Genomic DNA, 25,308 nt, shown 5'->3' with positions numbered 1-25,308 from the left:
AACACACAATAAACACTAGAACAACCTCACATTGTTAATTAATTTTAGAAAAGAGCGCTATATATATATAATAAAAAATCTTGAATTTGAGAAAAAGTTCATCGATTTAAAAAAAGTTCAAAAAAATATTCATGAATTCAAAAATGTCAAAGAATTTTGAAAAGAAAGTTTACAAATATAATTCATTAATTTGAGAAAAAGTTCATTGATTTTTAAAAAGTTCAATGAATTTGAGAAAGTTTACCAAATTTGGAAAAAGTTTATTGGTTTTGAAAAATGTTCATCGATTTAGAAAAAGAGTTAATCTAAGTTTTGAGAAAAGTTCATGAAAGTAATGAAAAGTTCTACCTAGGACTAGTGGTATTCCATCTTCTAGATAGTCACTCTCTTGCTGGATGAGACTATCCAGTTTGTGTGGTAATTTGGTTTTGCCGCTAAGTCGATCTAGGATTCCGCAACTCCGATAAAAAAAGACCTCGCTTCTTGCTGAAAAGAGAATCAAACTGAGACCAGTTTTCCTTAAGCAGCAAATCTATGGCGTTGTTATTTGTCACGTCCGCTTCTCGGATCATGAAATAGTTTCGCATTTCATCGGTGTAATACAATTGTATTACCGAAATCCCGGATCACCTAAGAATAGCTGACATCTATGATGTCTGCAAAAGTCAGATTGTTAGCACAAACAGCATGCCTGAAAATGCAACTTGCTTGAAAATCATTTGGCAATGACAAAACATTGTACAATCCCTGGCCTGATATAGCAAAGCGAGAGGACCTGATCTTGGCGCGCAAAAATGTCAGAAGTGGGGTTTGAACCCACGCCCTCGTTAGAGGACCAGAACTTGAGTCTGGCGCCTTAGACCACTCGGCCATCCTGACAATATTATTAGGTCTTGACAATGACTCTAAGATAGAGTAAAATATTGTTCTAAAGTTGAAGAAATCACACACCCGAGGGTACTCCATCATCTCCAGTTTGTAACTCGGTCATCCTCTTTTTTTGCGAGGGTTGTAACTCAGTCGCTCCTTAAAATTGAAGGAAATGCGACACTCTCGAGGTACTCCTTGTCTCCAGTTTAAAGCATCTATCCGGTTTGCAAATCCAGTCCCTCAAACGCCAGGGCCGGCCCTGGGGAGGGGTCCGCGGGGCGGCCGCACGGGGCCCAAATTTTTTGAAGGCCCCTGCATATATACGTATACTAAATATTATAATTAATTTAGAAAAAACAAATGGAAACCAGGGCCTATTCCGTGTTAGGTTACTGCATGGGCCAAGAGACAAATGGGCTGGAGCAGCGGAGCTCTTATCACGACAGGATGGATCGTATAGATGGATTGATCGTGCGTCTGCTTCTCGTCAATCGCTGCAGCCTGCAGGCACGCCGCACGCACGAACGCTCTGGCTCTCTCGTCTCCCTGCACGACGCGGCTGACGGCTCTCTCATCTACGAGTCTCGCGTCGCGCGGAGCCGCTCCTCGCCGGCAGCTGTTGGGGAACGTCGCATGGGAAACAAAAAATTTCCTACGCGCACGAAGACCTATCATGATGATGTCCATCTACGAGAGGGGATGAGTGATCTACGTACCCTTGTAGACCGTACAGCAGAAGCGTTAGTGAACGTGGTTGATGTAGTGGAACGTCCTCACGTCCCTCGATCCGCCCCGCGAACAATCCCGCGATCAATCCCACGATCTAGTACCGAACGGACGGCACCTCCGCGTTGAGCACACGTACAGCTCGACGATGATCTCGGCCTTCTTGATCCAGCAAGAGAGACGGAGAGGTAGAAGAGTTCTCCGGCAGCTTGACGGCGCTCCGGAGGTTGGTGATGACCTTGTCTCAGCAGGGCTCCGCCCGAGCTCCGCAGAAACGCGATCTAGAGGAAAAACCGTGGAGGTATGTGGTCGGGCTGCCGTGGAAAAGTCGTCTCAAATCAGCCCTAAAACCTCCGTATATATAGGTGGGAGGGAGGGGACCTTGCCTTGGGGCCCCAAGGGGGTCGGCCGAGTCCAAGGGGGAAGGCTCCCCCCCCAAACCGAGTTGGACTTGGTTTGGTGGGTGGGAGTCCTTCCTTCCCTTCCCACCTCCTCTTTTTTTTTTCTCTTTGATTTTCTTTCCTAGGCGCATAGGGCCCTTTTGGGCTGCCCCACCAGCCCACTAAGGGCTGGTGCGCCACCCTCATGTCCTATGGGCTTCCCCGGGGTGGGTTGCCCCCCCGGTGAACTCCCGGAATCCATTCGTCATTCCCGGTACATTCCCGGTAACTCCGAAAACCTTCCGGTAATCAAATGAGGTCATCCTATATATCAATCTTCGTTTCTGGACCATTCCGGAAACCCTCGTGACGTCCGTGATCTCATCCGGGACTCCGAACAACATTCGGTAACCAACCATATAACTCAAATACGCATAAAACAACGTCGAACCTTAAGTGTGCAGACCCTGCGGGTTCGAGAACTATGTAGACATGACCCGAGAGACTCCTCGGTCAATATCCAATAGCGGGACCTGGATGCCCATATTGGATCCTACATATTCTACGAAGATCTTATCGTTTGAACCTCAGTGCCAAGGATTCATATAATCCCGTATGTCATTCCCTTTGTCCTTCGGTATGTTACTTGCCCGAGATTCGATCGTCAGTATCCGTATACCTATTTCAATCTCGTTTACCGGCAAGTCTCTTTACTCGTTCCGTAATACAAGATCCCGCAACTTACACTAAGTTACATTGCTTGCAAGGCTTGTGTGTGATGTTGTATTACCGAGTGGGCCCCGAGATACCTCTCCGTCACACGGAGTGACAAATCCCAGTCTTGATCCATACTAACTCAACTAACACCTTCGGAGATACATGTAGAGCATCTTTATAGTCACCCAGTTACGTTGCGACGTTTGATACACACAAAGCATTCCTCCGGTGTCAGTGAGTTATATGATCTCATGGTCATAGGAATAAATACTTGACACGCAGAAAACAGTAGCAACAAAATGACACGATCAACATGCTACGTCTATTAGTTTGGGTCTAGTCCATCACGTGATTCTCCTAATGACGTGATCCAGTTATCAAGCAACAACACTTTGTTCATAATCAGAAGACACTGACTATCTTTGATCAACAGGCTAGCCAACTAGAGGCTTGCTAGGGACGGTGTTTTGTCTATGTATCCACACATGTAAATGAGTCTTCATTCAATACAATTATAGCATGGATAATAAACGATTATCTTGATACAGGAATTATAATAATAACTATATTTATTATTGCCTCTAGGGCATAATTCCAACAGCAGCTTCCGCCGTGGCGTCCGTTAGTCCCAAGCCTGGTCAGTCCGTGGTGCGTCCCTTCGGCTGATGGATCTAGACGGCAATTGATTACTTCTAGTGATTCCTTTTAAATTTTTAGGTAGTTTATGCCCTAATTTTGATTCGTATTAATTTATTTTCAGAATTAGTATGAAGCCTGAATCAGGTGCTGCTAAAAGAAAAAAGAGGAAAGCAGATCAAAAATTGGTAGATTCACAAAGAGGATCTCTTCGTAAGTTTTTGAAGAGTAACCTGGCCACTTCAAAAATTCCAAACGAGTTGGCGTTAGTTCTTGTGGGAGAACCAAGTAATGTAAATCTAGAAGATGATATCCATACAGAAGATAATATAGACATCAACGCGGACGATAACAATGTGAGTTATCATGACCATAATTCATCTCCCACCGAATCTGCTAGTCTTGATGAAGAACCAGTTCATGTGAATATTTATGATCCAGCAAATTGGGCTAGTCTTGATAACAAAGCAAGGGATACAGTAGTTGAGAAGGGGCCTATTAAAGAAGATGATATTACTTTTCCTTTAAATGGCAAGAGAAGACATTTTTCATATGCCCATTACTCTAAAATAATGAGCAACGGAGAGGTACGTGATCGAAAATGGTTAGTTTATTCAAAACAGGTTGACAAAGTGTTTCCTTTTTCCTCTAAGTTGTTTAATCCTATCAACTGGAAAAGTAGTTTGGCGCATGATGGGTATAAAGATTGGCAGCATATTTGTGACAGTCTAAAAGAACATGAAGCAAGTGAACGTGGAGCATATTACGAGCATGATCTCTTGGAACGAACTTAAAAATAGATTGTGCGAACATGAAACAATTGATAAGGAGTTGCAGCATCAGATCACAAAAGAGAAGGAGCTCTTAAGGCGAGTAATGCTAAGAATAGTTGCTATTGTGAAATTTCTTGGTAAACGAAATTTAGCTTTTAGAGGATCCAGTGGGCAACTTTATAATGATCTTAATGGTAATTTCTTAGCTTGTGTTGAGATGGTTGCAAAATTTGACTTGGTAATGCAGGACCACATTAGACGGTTTCAAAACAAAGAGATCCAGTATCATTATCTAAGTCATAAAATTCAGAATGAGTTGATTTCTCTTATGGCTTCTAGCATTACAAAAACTATTCTAAAGGAAGTTAAAAAGGCCAAATATTGCTCGGTTATTCTCGATTGTACCCCTGATGTGAGTCACCAAGAGCAAATGAGTTTGTTGGTTCGATGTGTTCGTATGGCTGGTGCTCAAATAAAAACTAAGGAATACTTTCTTGGTTTCTTGGTGGTGAATGACACATCCGGCAAAGGGCTTTTCAATGGATTGGTTGAATCCATCAAATCATATGGTCTTCTTATTGATGACATTCGGGGTCAAGGTTATGATAATGGCTCTAATGTGAAAGGAAAGCACAGGGGAGTGCAAAGTAGGTTGCTAGAAATAAATCCAAGGGCTTTGTGTATGCCATGTGCTTGTCACAGTCTTAATCTCACTCTTTGTGACATGGCTAAATCATGTGATAAGGCTGTTTCTTTTTTTGGAATAGTGCAACGGATCTATGTTTTATTTGCTGGGTCTACCAAAAGGTGGAAAGTTTTGCTAGATCATGTGGAAGGTTTAACTGTGAAGTCCTCGTCCAATACTCGCTGGGAGAGTCGAATTAAAAGTGTCAAAGCAATTAGGTATCAAGCTCCACAGCTCAGGTCCGCTCTTCTAGAGTTAAGTGAAGATGATGATACCGAACCCAAGGATCGGAGTGATGCAAAAAAATTATATAAAGTGGTTGGTAAATTTGAATTTATATTTGGTATGGTTATTTGGCATTCAATTTTATTTGTAGTTAACACAGTGAGCAAGAAGTTGCAGTCACCATCCATGTGCATTGAGTCGATAATACACCAAATAGAAGGTATACGCGATTACTTCCGCATCTATAGAAATGAAGGTTTTGCTTCTAGTTTGGATAGTGCCAAGGAAATTGCAACTGAATTGGGTGTAGAGCTATCATTTCCAGTAGAACGCCGTGCTTCCAGGAAAAAGCAATTTGATGAAACTGAATGCCAAGAAGCAATCTTGCAAGCCGAGGAGGATTTTAAAGTGAACTACTTTTTGGTTATGGTTGATATGGCAATCACATCATTGACACGTAGATTTGAGGAGCTCCAATCATTCAAAAAAGTATTTGGATTTTTAATGAGTTCAACATAATTGAAGTCGTTGGATGGTTCTCAATTGAAAGAAAGGTGCACTGAATTTGCAAATACTTTCACACAAGGTAAATGTGATGTCGAGCTAAATGATATGATTTCCGAATTGAGTGTTTTAGAGTTTACTTTACCAGATAGAACAATGGGTGCTATGGAGATTTTTCATTTTGTGAGGGAAGCGGATTGTTATCCTAATACTTCTATTTCTTATCGAATTTTATTTACTATGACTGTGACTATTGCATCAGCTGAAAGAAGCTTTTCTAAGCTGAAGCTATTGAAAAACTATTTAAGATCCGTAATGTCACAAGAGAGGTTAAATGGTTTGGCAACTCTATGCATCGAGAAACAGTTATTGGACGAGATTTATATTGATCCCATCATCGACGATTTTGCATGCAGGAACGCAAGAAGGAAATTTTAGGGTGTGTTCGAATTGTAAAACTTATATATCATAGTGAAATTACGCCTTTGTGCGTTCGTTGTTTTTTCCCGTAAGGGTTTTCCACGTCAAAAATTTGTGTCTCAGATTTGTATTATTTATTTCGCTAATCTACAGTAATTATTTATACTAAAGGCCCCTAAATTTTAGTTTCTCCCTGGGCCCACGAAATCTCAGGACTGATCCTGTCAAACGCCCACACAGACGCGTTTAAACACATTCATAAACATTGATAAGTCTGTTCTTAAATCTGCTAGTTCTCATCCAGCTCTCTTATATTTTAGTTCCTAGATTCATATAAAATCATGCAAAAAAATCATACATACTACGTACTATCCTATTCTTCGTCGTCGTCGGAGATGGCCTCCAACTTATCCCTGCCCGTCGCAGCCTGTGTCGTGTCCGTCACAGCTTGAGCTGCCTCCGCCGCAACCTGTGCCACCTTCATCTGTTGTCGACAAAGACACCTAGCCTCCGTAGCCAGCTCCGAGCGGATGGAGTTGAGGATATCCTGCTACTCCGCCTGCAGATCCACGCCCTCCTCCATCGTCGGCGCCTCCTCCTACCCCACATCGAGCATCAGTATCTCCTCCGTCTGCTCCTGCTTCTCCTCCCTCACATCCAACATCGGTGCCTCCTTCTTCGGCTCCTGCTCACCCTCCTCTTCCTCCTCCACCTCCTCCTCCTCTTCCTCCCCCGCCTCCTCCTCGTCCTCGAAATCCTCCTCAGGACCCAGAGGTCGACCGGTAGCCCTGTGGATCCAGACTTTCTCAAGGAGCCAGAGCCGGTGTTGGATAGTATAGTGGCAGCGGCATGGGGCATGGTTGATTGTTCCGGAGAACGAGAGGAGGAAAATGTGAAGGGTGGGGTTTGGCTGCCAGCGGTCGGCTTAAATAGTTGGGCTAGGATTACGCGGCCCACCGGTGTGGCACCATGCAACGTTCACACTACGGCGACAGGGGAGGCGTCCATCAGACCGTCGGGTTTGCGAGTGATTTCGCGTGGGTCCATGCCGTCAGGCTGATGTGGTGGGCGTGTCTGGGCACGCCCGGGATCCCCCATACCCGTCCCATATTTAGGCTGAATATGAGAGATGTCGCTCAGCGTGGACGTATGAGGCCGGTTTGAGAGGCCTGATTGAGTCTTTTTTGTGACCGGTAAATGACCAGGCGGCCTGTCCAAGTGCTTTGAGGAGGGTACGAGGGTTCCAGCTGTAGATGCTCTTACTATGCCAATTTAAAGGCATATTGCAATTAAGAGGACTTCATTAATTGTTTGACCGTGCATGACAATGATTCACAAAAATTCTTAGAGCATCTACACCCATTGTTTGCAAATATGGGTCCTTAAACGCCAGCGGGCGCGTCCGCGGGTAAGTCTGTCCTGAAATCTGATCGTCCAAATTTGAGTCTTTCATATTTGATCCCCTAGATCCATTCAAAGCATGTAAAAGAAAAGCTTACGTACTATGTATTACCTTAGTTTTCATCGTCGAAGATGTCCATGACACTGGCGTCGGGCGTGTGGGAGGGCTCCAGCTCCCTTCCTCCTCGTCGAGCTCATCCAGGTAGACGAGCATCTCCGCCTCCTTCGCGGCCTGGTCCGCCTTCATCTCCAGCTGACGACGACGTATGGCCTTCACAGCCGATTTCGAGCGGATGGAGTTGAGGATGGCCCCTTGCTTCGCGCGCAGTTCCGTGTCACCAGCGTACCCATATCCTCCTTCGGCTTTGGCTCCTCCTTCTCCTCCTCCTCAACCTCCTCCACCTCCTCCTCAACTTCCTCCTCCTCCGGATCCACTACATTCAGAGGTAGCCCGCGGCGATCTGGGCTTCGCGCCTTGTCCAGACCAGCTAAAGTAGTTGCAGCGGATGCTCCGGCGTTGGAAAGTGGCAACGGCAGGGGGCCATGGCGTTGCCGAAGAGCATGGGAGAGCATGAGAGAGGAGGCGGACAGGCTCGGGTGACAACAGACAGAGGAAGAAGGTGGATGTGCTAGCGCTGGGGCCTGCCCCGGCTTAAATAGCCGGATTTTATCTCGGGTGGTGAGCTCGAGCGACGCCACATGATATTCACACTGCAACGAGGGACGAGACGTCCATCGGATTCTCGAGTTTCCGAGCGAGTCCATGCGAAACACCATCGTCAGGTCGACATGGCGGATGTGTCCAGACGTCCCTATATCCGTCCCATATTTGAACTAGATATAAGGGGTGCCGGCCAGTCCGGGTGTTTGATTGTAGTCTGAGACGCACGGTTAGATCGAAATTTCATGCCTGGTCAGTAACCAGACGACCTTTGAAGGTGTTTAACGGGAGTTTAGGGCGTCCAGGTATACATGCTCTTAAAATACAATTATTTTATTCCCCCACGTGCATACATGCTTGCCTGTAGGCCTGCAACCATCTTGTCTGTGGCTTCGTCTCTTGATCGTTGTGGCTGTAGGCCTACAACCATCTTGTCTCTGGCTTCGTCTCTCGATTTTATGTCAAAAAAAATCACTAACCGAGTGTTATTGTCAAAAAAGACGACATGCGATATGAAATGCCGGAAGATGAGGATGAACTGTAAACCGATCAACACTACACGACAAGAAAATTTTGTCATGCGCACATAGGCTACGATGACCTTCCACCACGGAACTCGTCGGTAACTTCCATCGAAACCTTCTTGGCTCACTCCGGCCGTCACCCCGTTCGTCATCGGTCGCCGCCCGTCCGTCCCCGATAGCCGGCCCGTCCGCCCCGCCCGTCCTAGCCGTTGCCACCGCCCCACCTATCCTGGATGAGCGAGCTAGCTAGCTCGCTGGATCTATCCACCAGCTAGTTAGCTCGCCAAATCCTGGATGGCTGGCTGGCTAGCTAGCTCGTGGATGGATACGGTGAACAGGATTCAAAATTAGCTACCTAGCTCGTGCGAGCTACGACAGACGCTTAGTGCAAGCTGTCCTGGGCGTCGGCAGTCCCGTATTTGACTTGCGCAAGGTTAATTGATCATGGACACGGACGAGATATGAGAAAAAGATATAATCAAATATTTGATTTTGTAATTAAATTTAAGGTGTCGGCCACAGTTCAAACCCAACCTTAAAACGTGTTTTTTGCAAACTGAAAATCATGTTTTCATTATCGCGTTATAAGTGGTTTGTTAGAGATGTTCTTACTATATGGACGACGTGTCCAATTCTTTGCCCTTTGCAAAGGCCATGGTGTGACAAACGGTTTTTTTCCTTTTCAGGGTTTACGTTTTCCGTGATGAGTTTTTTTTTTTTTTGCGACTTGTGGCAAGCGAAGTTGGCAGCCTAATCAGACTCATAGGTTTCCCTGCAATTTGTATATACAATCCAGTTTGGCAAGGAAATTTATTTTGGAGCTAAGTCGATAAAAGGAAAACCAATAAATAGTTTGCTTGTCTAAAGCTCGGAAAAAGAATCAAAGTGAGATGAGTGTTGCTTATGCAGCAAATCTTCGGTATTTATACTCGTCCCTCTCTGACTGCTCGGGCCGTTGCATTTCACCGTGGAATGCAATTGTACTTTCATAATCCCCGTGTCACCTGGTCATACAGTAACCGAAACGTATTTGAAAACATTATCATCCTTACTATGACCGTGGCGAAACAATGTATTTGAAAACATTATCATCCTTACTATGACCGTGGCGAAACAATGTATTGGAATGGCAATCTCTTATCTATGTGCTGTGACTGACTAGTTTCTTCTTTCTCATTTGGTTGGCCTTTTATAAAGCCAAAAAAAAAGGAAAAAATCATGTCAGAAGTTTCTTCTTTCTCATTTGGTTGGCCTTTTATAAAGCCAAAAAAAAAGGAAAAAATCATGTCAGAAGTGGGTTTTGAACCCACGCCCTCGTTAGAGGACCAGAACTTGAGTCTGGCGCCTTAGACCACTCGGCCATCCTGACTTATGTTCTATATTTTGACGTGCCATTATATAAACTAGAACCACGTTGTGGATCAACTCTCAAGGGTACTCCCTCATCTCGAGTTTATAACTACGAAAACGTTTATTTTTGACTGACTGATTCCTCGCGTTCTAAGTCGCCTCTAATGCTGGAACATGTCCTTGTTGGCAGTTGGCCACAAACAACCATTTATCTTATTGAGCCAGCCTTATCGAATGGCGAGGCCTGTCCATATTTATCTCAAGAGTCTTCGTCTTCCTCTCTCCACAAATGAGTCGTTTATATCCACATCAAATCTCACTGTTGTCCTCGCCTTTTCTCATTTTTGTTCCGAGGCGGCTCCGAGGGGCGGTTCTCTCGTGGACATGAGGCACGGGTGTTGCAACCCCGGTCACCTCTCATCTCGCGCTGCTGCCATGGACGACAACGGAGCTGTGTTGCAGTGGCGATGCTATGATGATGATGATGCCACGCCGATGACAGAGTTGTGTTGTAACAGGACAGGCTACGAGCTACTGCCATGGTCCGACAGAGTTACTTTGCAGCAAGTGATGCCACGCTTATGGCTGAGTTGTATGGCCGCACGAGAGGCTAAGAGTTGTTGTCATGGCCGGCGATGGAGCTGCGTTGCAACTGGAGAGGCTACAAGTTGTTGTCATGGCCGAAGGTGGAGCTGTATTGCATCAGGCGACGCAACTGAGGTGCTGCCACGCATGGTAACGAAGCTGCATTGCAGCAGAAGCCGGAAGAGGCTACAAGCTGCAGCTATGGCCAGCGATGGAGCTGTGTTGCAGCAGGCGACATGATTGAGCTGCTACCACGCCTGCCATGAGGGCTACATTGCAGCATGCGAGGCTACGAAGACGTTTCTGCCACGGACGACGAATTTGTGTTGGAGTAGACACACCGGCCATGAGCACTACTGTGAGCGCGAGCGGCGTTGCTAGAAGGCAGAGCACGGCACTGCGAGCCTTTTGGGATTCTTGTCGGAGCTTGTCGCCTGAGCCAGGTCTCCTCGTGTGCGTGGAAGATGAGGAGAGTGTGGGGATTTCTGGTCAGTGTAGTTGCGAGGGGAAGGAAGGTGCCTTCTTGTCATGTATGAAGAGAATGAAGGAGTGGGACATGGAGTTGTATTTTGCACGAGAACGACGCGACATAAGTTGAACAATCCAATGGATACAGGGCCCTCGATCAAATGGCTATCGAACCTGTTAAGAATAGATTAAGTTAATTCTTAGATAGGTTACTTAGTCCTCAAGCAACCATGCACTTCCTTGACTCTCAAGGAAACTACGTAATAACTTGGCCCTTAAGTAACTTCAAGTTTACTTGACTCCCAAGCAACATGTGTACTTCCGCCCGGGTATAAATACCCCATTGCTATCATCAATAAAGACTAATGAATCATCTTTCATTCATCTCTCTCGTTCTTTACTTTTTACTTCAAACACGCCAATAAAGACTAATGAATCATCTTTCATTCATCTCTCTCGTTCTTTACTTTTTACTTCAAACACGTTATCATGCACTTTGCTCTCCATTAGAGATATAGGCTAAAACAGAGAAGACCATATGAGAATTATCTCTTGCAACGGAGGTAGCGACGCCAGACTTCCACACCCGACGACAGCGCAACAGCGGCCCAAAGCTTCGATCTTCGTCGCACCGCAGCATCCTCGGCACGAACCACCGCGGCGATGCAGCCTTCAACGCGGCGCACTCGCCCTCGTGATAACCGAGGCAGACAAGAAAACCAGGCGTGGACCTCTAGGCCTCTACCATGTCCCGATTCACAATCGGCACGCAGCCTGCTCCTGGCCATCGGCCTGCTCTAGCACACCATCCATGCGAAAGACGAGCATGCATTGACGCATGCATTCAAGAAATCCATCGGGAGAAAGCCAATTTACTGTCTATTTATGATTAGCATCACTGATTCATTGACCGATTGTGTCTTTTCCTGAATCAGCAAGCATTCCGAATAAAATAAAATAAAACGGTGATGTGCAATCCCATCACCGGTAACAGCTTCAACCATGGCAAGAAGAAGAACGCGACTCTTAGGATCGAAGAGACTTCGACGTTTTTGTGCAACATCGCTCTTGTGTGCGGCTGTTAGAGAATATATCTCCATATGTGGTTTTGGTAATTGATGACAATTCCTATGGACTAATGGTTGTCTTAAGTTATATTTATAGGATTTGTCCATAGGCACTTCTTGAAGTCCATCTGTTGGGTTCAAGGAGTTTATATGATGACCAAGATGTTATTCAAGGTATTATCCAAAGAATGGTCATAGAGACACTAGGTTGATCAAGATCTCAGACAAAGAGTAAACCAAGATGATCAACACACAAAGCATATAAGATATACCGAGAGGGATCAAGTGATCCCATGGTATGGTAAGCATTGTCCATTACGTGTTTGTGTACTAACCCATGGTCTTTGTGAGACTCCTATGTGGGGGTTAGGTGTGCTTCCATTGGGCCCTACGTCAAAAGGAAGATCTCATACAACCCATGAAGGATGACGTCAAGTGGTGATCGTCATCAAGATTGTGGTGTGCAAGTTCAAGTGGAGCAGCACGAATATATCATTGAAACTATTGTCAATGATCATGTGTTGATAAGGACAAACTCATGTGCTAACAAGGACAAGATCAAGATAAGCATTCCTGAGCACTACATGCTTGATTCTTGTGGATGTTCACATGGTGGACAAATGAAGATGAATACATAAGCTAGGCTCTCCACATTGTGTATGGGAGAGCTACTTGAAGACTTCATCATGTCTTGCTTTCAACTTGAGCCAAGAAGGAACAACAACATCAAGCTCAAGTGAAAGGGCTAACTCAAAGGTACCAGTTCCTTTGACGTCAGTTGTGCGGAGTGATGATCAGCGAATAAAAGTATACACTCAAGTATGGATCATCAGTACCCCTTTTATGATTCTTGAGTCTTTAGGGATCCCGCACTATTAAGAGGGGATCACAGGTTTTGCGATGAACTTGCTCAAACTACATCTCTACTGTTCTGCTCAGACCACATCTCCACTGCTCTGCTGTTATCCGAAAACAGAACCAGTGCCTCGGACATCCGGCTTTCTCCGGACGTCCGAGGGCCGGACGACCGACTGCTTCGGAAATCCGGAATCCTATACCACAGAAATCAGAGCCATATAACTCGGACTTCCGGCTCCCTCCGGACGTCCGAGGCCCGGATATCCAACCAGCTTCGAAATTCCGGAACTATGCACCAGAGAAACTTGAGCCATATAACCCGGACTTCCGGCTCCCTCCGGACGTCCGAGGGCCTGTCAAGGGTCGGACAACCGGCAGGCTTCGGAAATCCGGAGCCCTGCACCAGAAGAACTGGAGCCCTATAACTCGGATTTCCAGCTCCCTCCGGACGTCCGAGGGCCGGACGTCCATCCCCTTTCGGAAATCTGGAACCTCCCACCAGTAGAAGTTGAGTTGAATAACTCGGATTTCCGACCTTCTCCGGACGTCCGGTCGCTTTTCAAATCACAGTATTTTCAGTGATATCTACAGGCCTCGGACGACCGACCCCTGTCGGACGTCCGACCCCTCGCGGACGCCCGGACTTCCGGAAACTGTCGGACGTCCGGACCCTGTGTGACTTAAAGTGTCCCCAACGGCTGTTTTTCTCTCCCCACTATAAATACCCCCCTCCCACTGTTGGAATTATGCCCTAGAGGCAATAATAAATATAGTTATTATTATAATTCCTGTATCAAGATAATCGTTTATTATCCATGCTATAATTGTATTGAATGAAGACTCATTTACATGTGTGGATACATAGACAAAACACCGTCCTAGCAAGCCTCTAGTTGGCTAGCCAGTTGATCAAAGATAGTCACAGTCTTATGATTATGAACAAGGTGTTGTTGCTTGATAACTGGATCACGTCATTAGGATAATCACGTGATGGACTAGACCCAAACTAATAGACGTAGCATGTTGATCGTGTCATTTTGTTGCTACTGTTTTCTGCGTGTCAAGTATTTGTTCCTATGACCATGAGATCATATAACTCACTAACACCGGAGGAATACTTTGTGTGTATCAAACGTCGCAACGTAACTGGGTGACTATAAAGATGCTCTACAGGTATCTCCGAAGGTGTTCGTTGAGTTAGTATGGATCAAGACTGGGATTTGTCACTCCGTGTGACGGAGAGGTATCTCGGGGCCCACTCGATAATACAACATCACACATAAGCCTTGCAAGCAATGTGACTTAGTGTAAGTTGCGGGATCTTGTATTACGGAACGAGTAAAGAGACTTGCCGGTAAACGAGATTGAAATAGGTATGCGGATACTGACGATCGAATCTCGGGCAAGTAACATACCGAAGGACAAAGGGAATGACATACGGGATTATATGAATCCTTGACACTGAGGTTCAAACGATAAGTTCTTCGTAGAATATGTAGGGTCCAATATGGGCATCCAGGTCCCTCTATTGGATATTGACCGAGGAGTCTCTCGGGTCATGTCTACATAGTTCTCGAACCCGCAGGGTCTGCACACTTAAGGTTCGACGTTGCTTTATGCGTATTTGAGTTATATAGTTGGTTAACGAATGTTTTTTGGAGTCCCGGATGAGATCACGGACGTTACGAGGGTTTCCGGAATGGTCCAGAAATGAAGATTGATATATAGGATGACCTCATTTGATTACCGGAAGGTTTTCGGAGTTACCGGGAATGTACCGGGAATGACGAATGGGTTCCGGGAGTTCACCGGGAGGGGGAAACCCACCCCGGGGAAGCCCATAGGCCTTGAGGGTGGCGCACCATCCCTTAGCGGGCTGGTGGGACAGCCCAAAAAGGGCCCTCTGCGCATTGGATGAAAAATCAAAGAGAAAGAAAAAAAAGGAGGAGGTGGGAAGGGAAGGAAGGACTCCCACCCACCAAACCAAGTCCAACTCGGTTTGGGGGGGTGAGACCTTCCCCCCTTGGCTCGGCCGACCCCCTTGGGGCTCCTTGAGACCCAAGTCAAGGCCCCACCTCTCCCACCTATATATACGGAGGTTTTAGGGCTGATTTGAGACGACTTTTCCACGGCAGCCCGACCACATACCTCCACGGTTTTTCCTCTAGATCGCGTTTCTGCGGAGCTCGGGCGGAGCCCTGCTGAGACAAGGTCATCAGCAACCTCCGGAGAGCCATCACGCTGCCGGAGAACTCTTCTACCTCTCCGTCTCTCTTGCTGGATCAAGAAGGCCGAGATCATCGTCGAGCTGTACGTGTGCTGAACGCGGAGGTGCCGTCCGTTCGGTGCTAGATCGTGGGACTGATCGCGGGATTGTTCGCGGGGCGGATCAAGGGACGTGAGGACGTTCCACTACATCAACTGCGTTCACTAACGCTTCTGCTGTATGGTCTACAAGGGTACGTAGATCACTCATCCCCTCTTGTAGATGGACATCACCATGATAGTACTTCGTGCGCGTAGGAAATTTTTTGTTTCCCATGCGACGTTCCCCAACAGTGGCATCATGAGCTAGGTTCATCCGTAGATCTCTTCTCGAGTAGAACACAAAAGTTTTTGTGGGCGGTGATGTGCGTTTTGCTGCCCTCCTTAGTCTTTTCTTGATTCCGCGGTATTGTTGGATTGAAGCGGCTTGGACCAACATTACTCGTACGCTTACGAGACACTGGTTTCATCGCTACGAGTAACCCCGTTGCTCAAAGATGACTGGCAAGTGTCGGTTTCTCCAACTTTAGTTGAATCGGATTTGACCAAGGAGGTCCTTGGATGAGGTTAAATAGCAACTCATATATCTCCGTTGTGGTGTTTGCGTATGTAAGATGCGATCCTACTAGATACCCATGGTCACCACGTAAAACATGCAACAACAAAATTAGAGGACGTCTAACTTGTTTTTGCAGGGTATGCTTGTGATGTGATATGGCCAACGATGTGATGTGATATATTGGATGTATGAGATGATCATGTTGTAATAGATAATATCGACTTGCACGTCGATGGTACAACAACCGGCAGGAGCCATAGGGTTGTCTTTATACTAACGTTTGTGCTTGCAGATGCATTTACTATTTTGCTAGGATGTAGCTTTAGTAGTAATAGCATGAGTAGCACGACAACCCCGATGACGACACGTTGATGGAGATCATGGTGTGGCGCCGGTGACAAGAAGATCGTGTCGGTGCTTTGGTGATGGAGATCAAGAAGCACGTGATGATGGCCATATCATGTCACTTATGAATTGCATGTGATGTTAATCCTTTTATGCACCTTATTTTGCTTAGAACGACGGTAGCATTATGAGGTGATCTCTCACTAAAATTTCAAGACGAAATTGTGTTCTCCCCGACTGTGCACCGTTGCTACAGTTCGTCGTTTCGAGACACCATGTGATGATCGGGTGTGATAGACTCAACGTTCACATACAACGGGTGCAAAACAGTTGCGCACGCGGAACACTCGGGTTAAGCTTGACGAGCCTAGCATGTGCAGACATGGCCTCGGAACACATGACACCGAAAGGTCGATCATGAATCATATAGATGATATGATTAGCATAGGGATGCTTACCACTGAAACTATACTCAACTCACGTGATGATCGGACTTGAGCTAGTGTAAGTGGATCATGAACCACTCAAATGACTAGAGAGATGTACTTTTTGACTGGGAGTTTAGCGAATATTTTGATTAAGTTAAACTCTAATTATCTTGAACATAGTCTAGGTCTACTTTGAATATATTTGTGTTGTAGATCATGGCTCATGCGACAGTCACCCTGAATTTTAATACGTTCCTAGAGAAAGATAAGTTGAAAGATAATGGAAGCAACTTTGTAGACTGGGCTCGTAATCTTAAGCTAATCTTACAAGCTGGGAAGAAGGATTATGTCCTTAATGCTGCGCTAGGAGATGAACCACCCGCTACGGCAGATCAGGATGTTAAGAACGCTTGGTTAGCACGTAAGGAGGACTACTCAGTAGTTCAATGTGCAGTCTTGTATGGCTTCGAACCGGGACTTCAACGTCGCTTTGAGCGTCATGGAGCATTTGAGATGTTCCAGGAGTTGAAGTTTATCTTTCAGAAGAACGCCCGGATCGAGAGGTATGAGACCTCCGATAAATTCTATGCTTGCAAGATGGAGGAAAACTCGTCTGTCAGTGAACATGTGCTCAAAATGTCTGGGTACTCAAACCGTCTAGCTGAGCTGGGGATTGAACTCCCGCAAGAGGCTATCACTGAAAGAATCCTTCAATCACTGCCGCCAAGCTATAAAGGCTTTGTGTTGAACTACAACATGCAAGGGATGAACAAGTCTCCCGGCGAGTTGTTTGCGATGCTGAAAGTCGCAGAGTCTGAACTCCATAAAGAGCATCAAGTGTTGATGGTGAATAAGACCACTAGTTTCAAGAGAAACGACAAAGGCAAGAAGGGTAATTCAAAGAAGAGCGGCAAGCCTGTTGCCAATCCGACGAAGAAACCCAAAGCTGGACCTAAGCCTGAAACAGAGTGTTACTATTGCAAGGGTATGGGTCACTCGAAGCGCAATTGCCCCAAGTATTTGGCAGATAAGAAGGCCGCCAAAGAAAAATCAGGTATATTTGATATACATGTTATTGATGTGTACTTAACCGGCTCTCGTAGTAGTGCCTGGGTATTCGATACCGGTTCTGTTGCTCATATTTGCAACTCGAAACAGGAACTGCGGAATAGACGAAGGCTGGCGAAAGATGAAGTAACGATGCGCGTAGGAAATGGTTCCAAGGTTGATGCAATCGCCATCGGCACTGTTTCACTTCAGTTACCATCAGGATTAGTTATGAACTTAAATCATTGTTATTTAGTGCCTGCGTTGAGCATGAACATTATATCTGGATCTTGTTTATTGCGAGACGGTTACTCTTTTAAGTCAGAGAATAATGGTTGTTCTATTTCTATGAGTAACATCTTTTATGGTCATGCACCCAATGTGAGAGGATTGTTCATATTGAATCTTGATAGCGATACACACATACATAACATTGAGACCAAAAGAGTTAGAGTTAACAATGATAGCGCCATATTTTTGTGGCACTGCCGCTTAGGTCATATTGGTGTAAAGCGCATGAAGAAACTCCATGCCGATGGACTTTTGGAGTCACTTGACTTTGATTCACTTGACACGTGCAAACCATGCCTCATGGGCAAGATGACTAAAACTCCGTTCTCCGGAACAATGGAGCGTGCAAGTGACTTGTTGGAAATCATACATACCGATGTGTGTGGTCCGATGAGCGTGGAGGCACGCGGCGGATATCGTTATTTTCTCACCTTCACTGACGATTTGAGTAGATATGGTTATGTCTACTTAATGAAGCACAAGTCTGAAACATTTGAAAATTTCAAGCAATTTCAGAGTGAAGTTGAAAAACATCGTAACAAGAAGATCAAGTTCCTACGGTCTGATCGTGGGGGTGAATATCTGAGTTTCGAGTTTGGTGCTCACTTAAGACAATGTGGAATTGTTTCACAGTTGACACCGCCTGGAACACCACAGCATAATGGTGTGTCCGAACGTCGTAATCGTACTTTATTAGAGATGGTGCGATCTATGATATCTCTTACCGATTTGCCGTTATCGTTTTGGGGTTATGCATTAGAAACAGCTGCATTCACTTTAAATAGGGCACCATCAATATCCGTTGAGACGACACCATATGAACTATGGTATGGCAAAAGGCCAAAATTGTCGTTTCTTAAAGTTTGGGATGTGATGCTTATGTCAAAAAGCTTCAGCCTGAAAAGCTGGAACCCAAAGCGGAAAAGTGCGTCTTCATAGGTTACCCAAAAGAGACAGTTGGGTACACCTTCTATCTCAAATCCGAGGGCAAAGTGTTTGTTGCTAAAAACGGAGCTTTTCTCGAGAAGGAGTTTCTCTCGAGAGAATTGAGTGGGAGGAAGATAGAACTTGACGAGGTTGTCGAACCTCTCATCCCTCTGGATGGTGGCGCAGGGCAAAGGGAAACCTCTGTCATTGCGACACCGGCTGAGGAGGAAGTTAATGATGGTGATCATGAAACTCCGGTTCAAGTTTCTGTCGAACCACGCAGGTCGACGAGACCACGTGCTGCTCCAGAGTGGTACGGTAATCCCGTCTTATCAATCATGTTGTTGGACAACAATGAACCTGCAAATTATGAAGAAGCAATGGTGGGCCCAGATTCCAACAAATGGCTAGAAGCCATGAAGTCCGAGATAGGATCCATGTATGAGAACAAAGTGTGGACTTTGGAGGTACTGCCTGAGGGCCGCAAGGCTATTCAGGACAAATGGATCTTTAAGAGGAAGACGGACGCTGACGGCAATGTGACCGTTTATAAAGCTCGACTTGTGGCAAAGGGTTTTTCACAAGTTCAAGGAGTTGACTACGATGAGACATTCTCACCCGTAGCGATGCTTAAGTCCGTCAGAATCATGTTAGCAATAGCTGCATTTTTCGATTATGAAATCTGGCAGATGGATGTCAAACCGGCGTTCCTTAACGGTTTCCTTAAGGAAGAATTGTATATGATGCAACCCGAAGGTTTTGTCGATCCTAAGAATGCTAACAAGGTGTGCAAGCTCCAGCGATCCATTTATGGACTGGTGCAAGCATCTCGGAGTTGGAACAAACGCTTTGATGAGGTGATCAAAGCATTTGGGTTTATACAAGTGGTTGGAGAATATTGTATTTACAAGAAAGTGAGTGGGAGCTCTGTGGCGTTTCTAATATTATATGTGGATGACATATTGTTGATTGGAAACAACGTAGAGTTTTTGGAGAGCATAAAGGATTACTTGAATAAAAGTTTCTCTATGAAGGACCTAGGAGAAGATGCTTACATTCTAGGCATTAAGATCTATAGGGATAGATCAAAACGCCTGATAGGACTTTCACAAAGCACATACCTTGATAAAGTTTTGAAGAGGTTCAAAATGGAACAGTCCAAGAAAGGGTTCTTGCCAGTTTTACAAGGTGCGAGATTGAGTAAGACTCAGTGCCCAGCAACTGATGAAGATAGAGAGCATATGCGCTCCGTCCCCTATGCTTCAGCCATAGATTCTATCATGTATGCCATGTTGTGCACTAGACCGGACGTTAGCCTGGCCGTAAGTATGGCAGGTAGGTTCCAGAGTAATCCAGGAGTGGATCACTGGACGGCGGTCAAGAATATCCTGAAGTACCTGAAAAGGACTAAGGAGATGTTTCTCGTATATGGAGGTGACGAAGAGCTCGCCGTAAAAGGTTACGTCGATGCAAGCTTTGACACAGATCCGGACGACTCTAAGTCGCAAACCGGATACGTATTTATTCTTAATGGGGGTGCGGTAAGCTGGTGCAGTTCCAAGCAAAGCGTCGTAGCAGATTCTACATGTGAAGCGGAGTACATGGCTGCCTCGGAGGCGGCTAAGGAGGGTGTCTGGATGAAGCAATTCATGACGGATCTTGGAGTGGTGCCAAGCGCACTGAAACCAATAACCTTGTTCTGTGACAACACGGGTGCCATTGCCTTAGCAAAGGAACCACGGTTTCACAAGAAATCCAGACACATCAAACGACGCTTCAACCTCATCCGTGACTACGTCGAAGGGGAGGACGTGAATATATGCAAAGTGCACACGGATCTGAATGTAGCAGACCCGCTGACTAAACCTCTTCCACGGGCTAAGCATGATCAACACCAGAACTGTATGGGTGTTAGATTTATTACAATGTAATTCACATGATGATGTGAGGACTAGATTATTGACTCTAGTGCAAGTGGGAGACTGTTGGAATTATGCCCTAGAGGCAATAATAAATATAGTTATTATTATAATTCCTGTATCAAGATAATCGTTTATTGTCCATGCTATAATTGTATTGAATGAAGACTCATTTACATGTGTGGATACATAGACAAAACACTGTCCCTAGCAAGCCTCTAGTTGGCTAGCCAGTTGATCAAAGATAGTCAGAGTCTTATGATTATGAACAAGGTGTTGTTGCTTGATAACTGGATCACGTCATTAGGAGAATCACGTGATGGACTAGACCCAAACTAATAGACGTAGCATGTTGATCGTGTCATTTTGTTGCTACTGTTTTCTGCGTGTCAAGTATTTGTTCCTATGACCATGAGATCATATAACTCACTAACACCGGAGGAATACTTTGTGTGTATCAAACGTCGCAACGTTACTGGGTGACTATAAAGATGCTCTACAGGTATCTCCGAAGGTGTTCGTTGAGTTAGTATGGATCAAGACTGGGATTTGTCACTCCGTGTGACGGAGAGGTATCTCGGGGCCCACTCGGTAATACAACATCACACATAAGCCTTGCTAGCAATGTGACTTAGTGTAAGTTGTGGGATCTTATATTACGGAACGAGTAAAGAGACTTGCCGGTAAACGAGATTGAAATAGGTATGCGGATACTGACGATCGAATCTCGGGCAAGTAACATACCGAAGGACAAAGGGAATGACATACGGGATTATATGAATCCTTGACACTGAGGATCAAACGATAAGTTCTTCGTAGAATATGTAGGATCCAATATGGGCATCTAGGTCCCGCTATTGGATATTGACCGAGGAGTCTCTCGGGTCATGTCTACATAGTTCTCGAACCCGCAGGGTCTGCACACTTAAGGTTCGACGTTGTTTTATGCGTATTTGAGTTATATGGTTGGTTACCGAATGTTGTTCGGAGTCCCGGATGAGATCACGGACGTCACGATGGTTTCCGGAATGGTCCGGAAACGAAGATTGATATATAGTATGACCTCATTTGATTACCGGAAGGTTTTCGGAGTTACCGGTAATGTACCGGGAATGACGAATGGGTTCCGGGAGTTCACCGGGAGGGGGCAACCCACCCCGGGGAAGCCCATAGGCCTTGAGGGTGGCGCACCATCCCTTAGTGGGCTGGTGGGACAGCCCAAAAAGGGGCCTATGCGCATTGGAAGAAAAATCAAAGAGAAAGAAAAAAAAGGAGGAGGTGGGAAGGGACGGAAGGACTCCCACCCACCAAACCAAGTCCAACTCGGTTTGGGGGGGTGAGACCTTCCCCCCTTGGCTCGGCCGACCCCCTTGGGGCTCCTTGAGCCCCAAGTAAAGGCCCCCCCTCTCCCACATATACATACGGAGGTTTTAGGGCTGATTTGAGATGACTTTTCCACGGCAGCCCGACCACATACCTCCACGGTTTTTCCTCTAGATCGCGTTTCTGCGGAGCTCGGGCGGAGCCCTGCTGAGACAAGGTCATCACCAACCTCCGGAGCGCCGTCACGCTGCCGGAGAACTCTTCTACCTCTTTGTCTCTCTTGCTGGATCAAGAAGGCCAAGATCATCGTCGAGCTGTACGTGTGCTGAACGTGGAGGTGCCGTCTGTTCGGTGCTAGATCGTGGGACTGATCGCGGGATTGTTCGCGGGGCAGATCGAGGGACGTGAGGACGTTCCACTACATCAACCGCGTTCACTAACGCTTCTGCTGTATGATCTCCAAGGGTACGTAGATCACTCATCCCCTCTCGTAGATGGACATCACCATGATAGGTCTTCGTGCGTGTAGGAAAATTTTTGTTTCCCATGCGACGTTCCCCAACACCCACTTCGTGAGAGGGTTTCCTAACACAGCCTTATCCTCATAAGAATACACTTCTATCTCACACACATTTGCTGACACCAAATCTTAGATCCCAAGAGCATTTGTGAGCCCCTTTGAGAGTGGTTCCAATCAAAAGATAGATCGTCTCCCTCTCCTCCTCTCAACCCAAGCTATTTGAGATTTGAGCAAGTTTTGAGCATTCCCCGTGATCTTGTTACTCTTGGAGGTTGGAGAGTCCTAGGCGGTAGGAGTTCTTCGGAGAGGAATCAATCCGTGTGATTACCCCCCCCCCCCGGAAAAGTTTGTGAGGGTTTGGAAGCCACCTCAAAGGCTTACCACTAGTGGTTGAGAAACGCCTTCGTGGTGTTATATCAAAGGGAGAATAGGGTGAGCCTTCGTGGCGTTGGTGCGCCTTCGTGGTAACATCCACCTCTCTAACGGTGACTAGCTTCCCTCCAAGGAAGTGAACATCGGGATACATCTTCGTCTCAGTGACCTTGGTTATCCTTAACCCTAACTCCTTACTTGTGGTTTACTTGTGTTACTTGAGCATACATACATTGCATATTGTTTGTGCTCATTATATTGTGTTGGCTATTTCTTGTACAAGATTAATCATTCAAGCATATCCTCTATATCCACACGTTCATACTTGTAGCCTTTGATATATCGTGTGATATAGTGTGATCTAGTATCTTGTGTTGTTCACCTACTTGTAGTGTGATATAGCTCAAGTAAGTTTGTGTAACTTACTTGTGCTTGTTTAGTAACTCTATTGTGTCCATCTTGGTAGATCGTGTTGTTGATACACGTTGTAGTGCCTAGTGCATTTAGGATTTGTGCTTGACTAGTACCCTCTTAGTTTATTTCCGCATTAGTTTCAAGCCTAATCCGAAGAAGTTTTTAAATAGCCTATTCACCCCCCTCTAGGCGTCATCGAGGTCTTTTCAATTGGTATCAGAGCTAGGTCTCTCTTTAATTAGGTTTCACGACCTAGAGAGTATCGATGTCGACTATTGGATTGGTGCACAATGGCATCTTTGACTTTGATGGCCCAAATTATACCCTATGGAGAATTCGTATGCTTCATCACTTTCGGGCCATGGGCCCAAATACTTTACGAATTGTCCTTGTAGGGATTGCCGACAAAAAGGATGATGCATCTTCATCTACTAATGAAATGTATCTTGATTGTGAGGCTTTTCTTGCCATTCATCGAACCATAAGTCCTGAAGTGTTTAAGTCTATCTCGACTTGCAAGTCAGCTCATGAAGTTTGGACTAAACTTGAAGATATATATGGTGGGTCCAATCTTGATGAAGACGGTATTATGATGAAGGAGTTGGTGCATGAGCTCTTCACTCTTTTCGATCTTAAAGAGTCCACCACTACTTCCATATCCGATTGCTTGCACACCTCAGCATCTTCAATCTCACAAGGTAATGACATGGTGAGTGAAGAAATATATGTTGATGAAAATGGCATAGCCTCTATGGACACGAGCATATCTAGCACCACACATAGTGTAAATTATTGTGCTGATAGGTCATGCATTTCACCTAAAGATCCCTCGACAAATGTCTGTGGTGATATGCCTGCTTCCTCGTGTCCTCTTGATCAAAATATCTTGTTTCTCCCTAGTTGCTCTATGACTAATCATTTAGGGGAAATCAAGAAATATGAAGTACTTTTGACTAATGAAGAATCTGATTCACAAAAAGAATCATCATCAACTCCTCCAGTTCACATGTGCCTCATGGCAAGAGGTAATAATGAGGTATCATCTTCCCTGTGCAATAACGATGATATTATCGATGAGGATAATGATGATGACTTGACTGAAAATATCTATGTGATCAGTAAAATTCTTCATAAAGCTAAAAATAACGCTCTTCAAAGGTTCCAAGATGTTCTTGCTTACTTTGAAAATTGTAATGATTCACTTAATCATGAACAAGCTAAAAGTGAACAACTTGAACATGAACTTGAGAAGAGTCATCAAGCATGTAGAGACTTAAGATCTTCAAAAGGAGTGATTGAAGTTGCTCATGGTAAACTTAAAAGGGATTTTGAGGTCCTTCTCCTTGAATGCAAGAATGTCAAGGGAGAGCTCGTCAAAACCTCTAAGATATTTGAGGAGCTTCAATCTACTCATGAGAAGTCTCTAATCGCTACTTAATCCTCTCATATTGTTGATGATACTTGTACATCTAACCCTATCTCTTTTGAAGTATCAACATTAAAGGAGAATGTTGAGCTACGTGCTCAACTTGATTTACTAACTAGCAATTATGGGAAGTTGGAAGAAAACCATGTAATGCTCACAAGCTCTCATGCCGATCTTCTAACATCCCATAATGAGCAAAAGTTAGCTCATGAGGCTGTCATCACCAAGGTAACATCAAGTGAGCCTCATGTGGACAATGGCACTACTTCTAGTCAAAGTACTATATTTCCATGTGCTAGTCCTCGTAATTCGTCTACTCATAATGTTGCTACCTCGTGTGATGAATTACTTTCCTTGCCTTGTTGCTCTAACATTGAAGCTTACACTTCCTCTAGTACTTGCATTGATACTAACCGTGCAGAGGAAATCAAAGAGCTCAAGGCCCAAGTCACTTCTTTGAAGAATGACTTGGAACAGTGTCATGAAGGGATGTCCACACTCAACAACGTCCTGTGTGAGCAAACATCTCCGAATGACAAAAATGATGTTGGAGTAAACTCAAACAAGAACAATAGGGGCCTAGAACAAGTCAAGAATTCGGCCAAAATCATTTGCTTCAAGT

The 25,308-nt window shown here is 45.3% G+C and overlaps 2 non-coding genes and 1 pseudogene across 2 annotated transcripts; all 3 read right to left on the bottom strand.

Annotated features, from left to right (window-relative positions):
• LOC123442072 overlaps positions 1-25,308 on the bottom strand; it is a 73,624-nt pseudogene that overhangs the window by 9,383 nt on the left and 38,933 nt on the right.
• Positions 796-879, bottom strand: TRNAL-CAA. Its single transcript has one exon. It is a non-coding gene; the product is annotated as a tRNA-Leu (tRNA).
• On the bottom strand, positions 9,808-9,891 carry TRNAL-CAA. Its single transcript has one exon. It is a non-coding gene; the product is annotated as a tRNA-Leu (tRNA).

This window comes from Hordeum vulgare, chromosome 3H (assembly GCF_904849725.1).
Source record: "Hordeum vulgare subsp. vulgare chromosome 3H, MorexV3_pseudomolecules_assembly, whole genome shotgun sequence".
Classification (NCBI taxonomy): domain Eukaryota; kingdom Viridiplantae; phylum Streptophyta; class Magnoliopsida; order Poales; family Poaceae; genus Hordeum; species Hordeum vulgare.
This window is presented reverse-complemented; position numbering and strand designations above follow the sequence as displayed.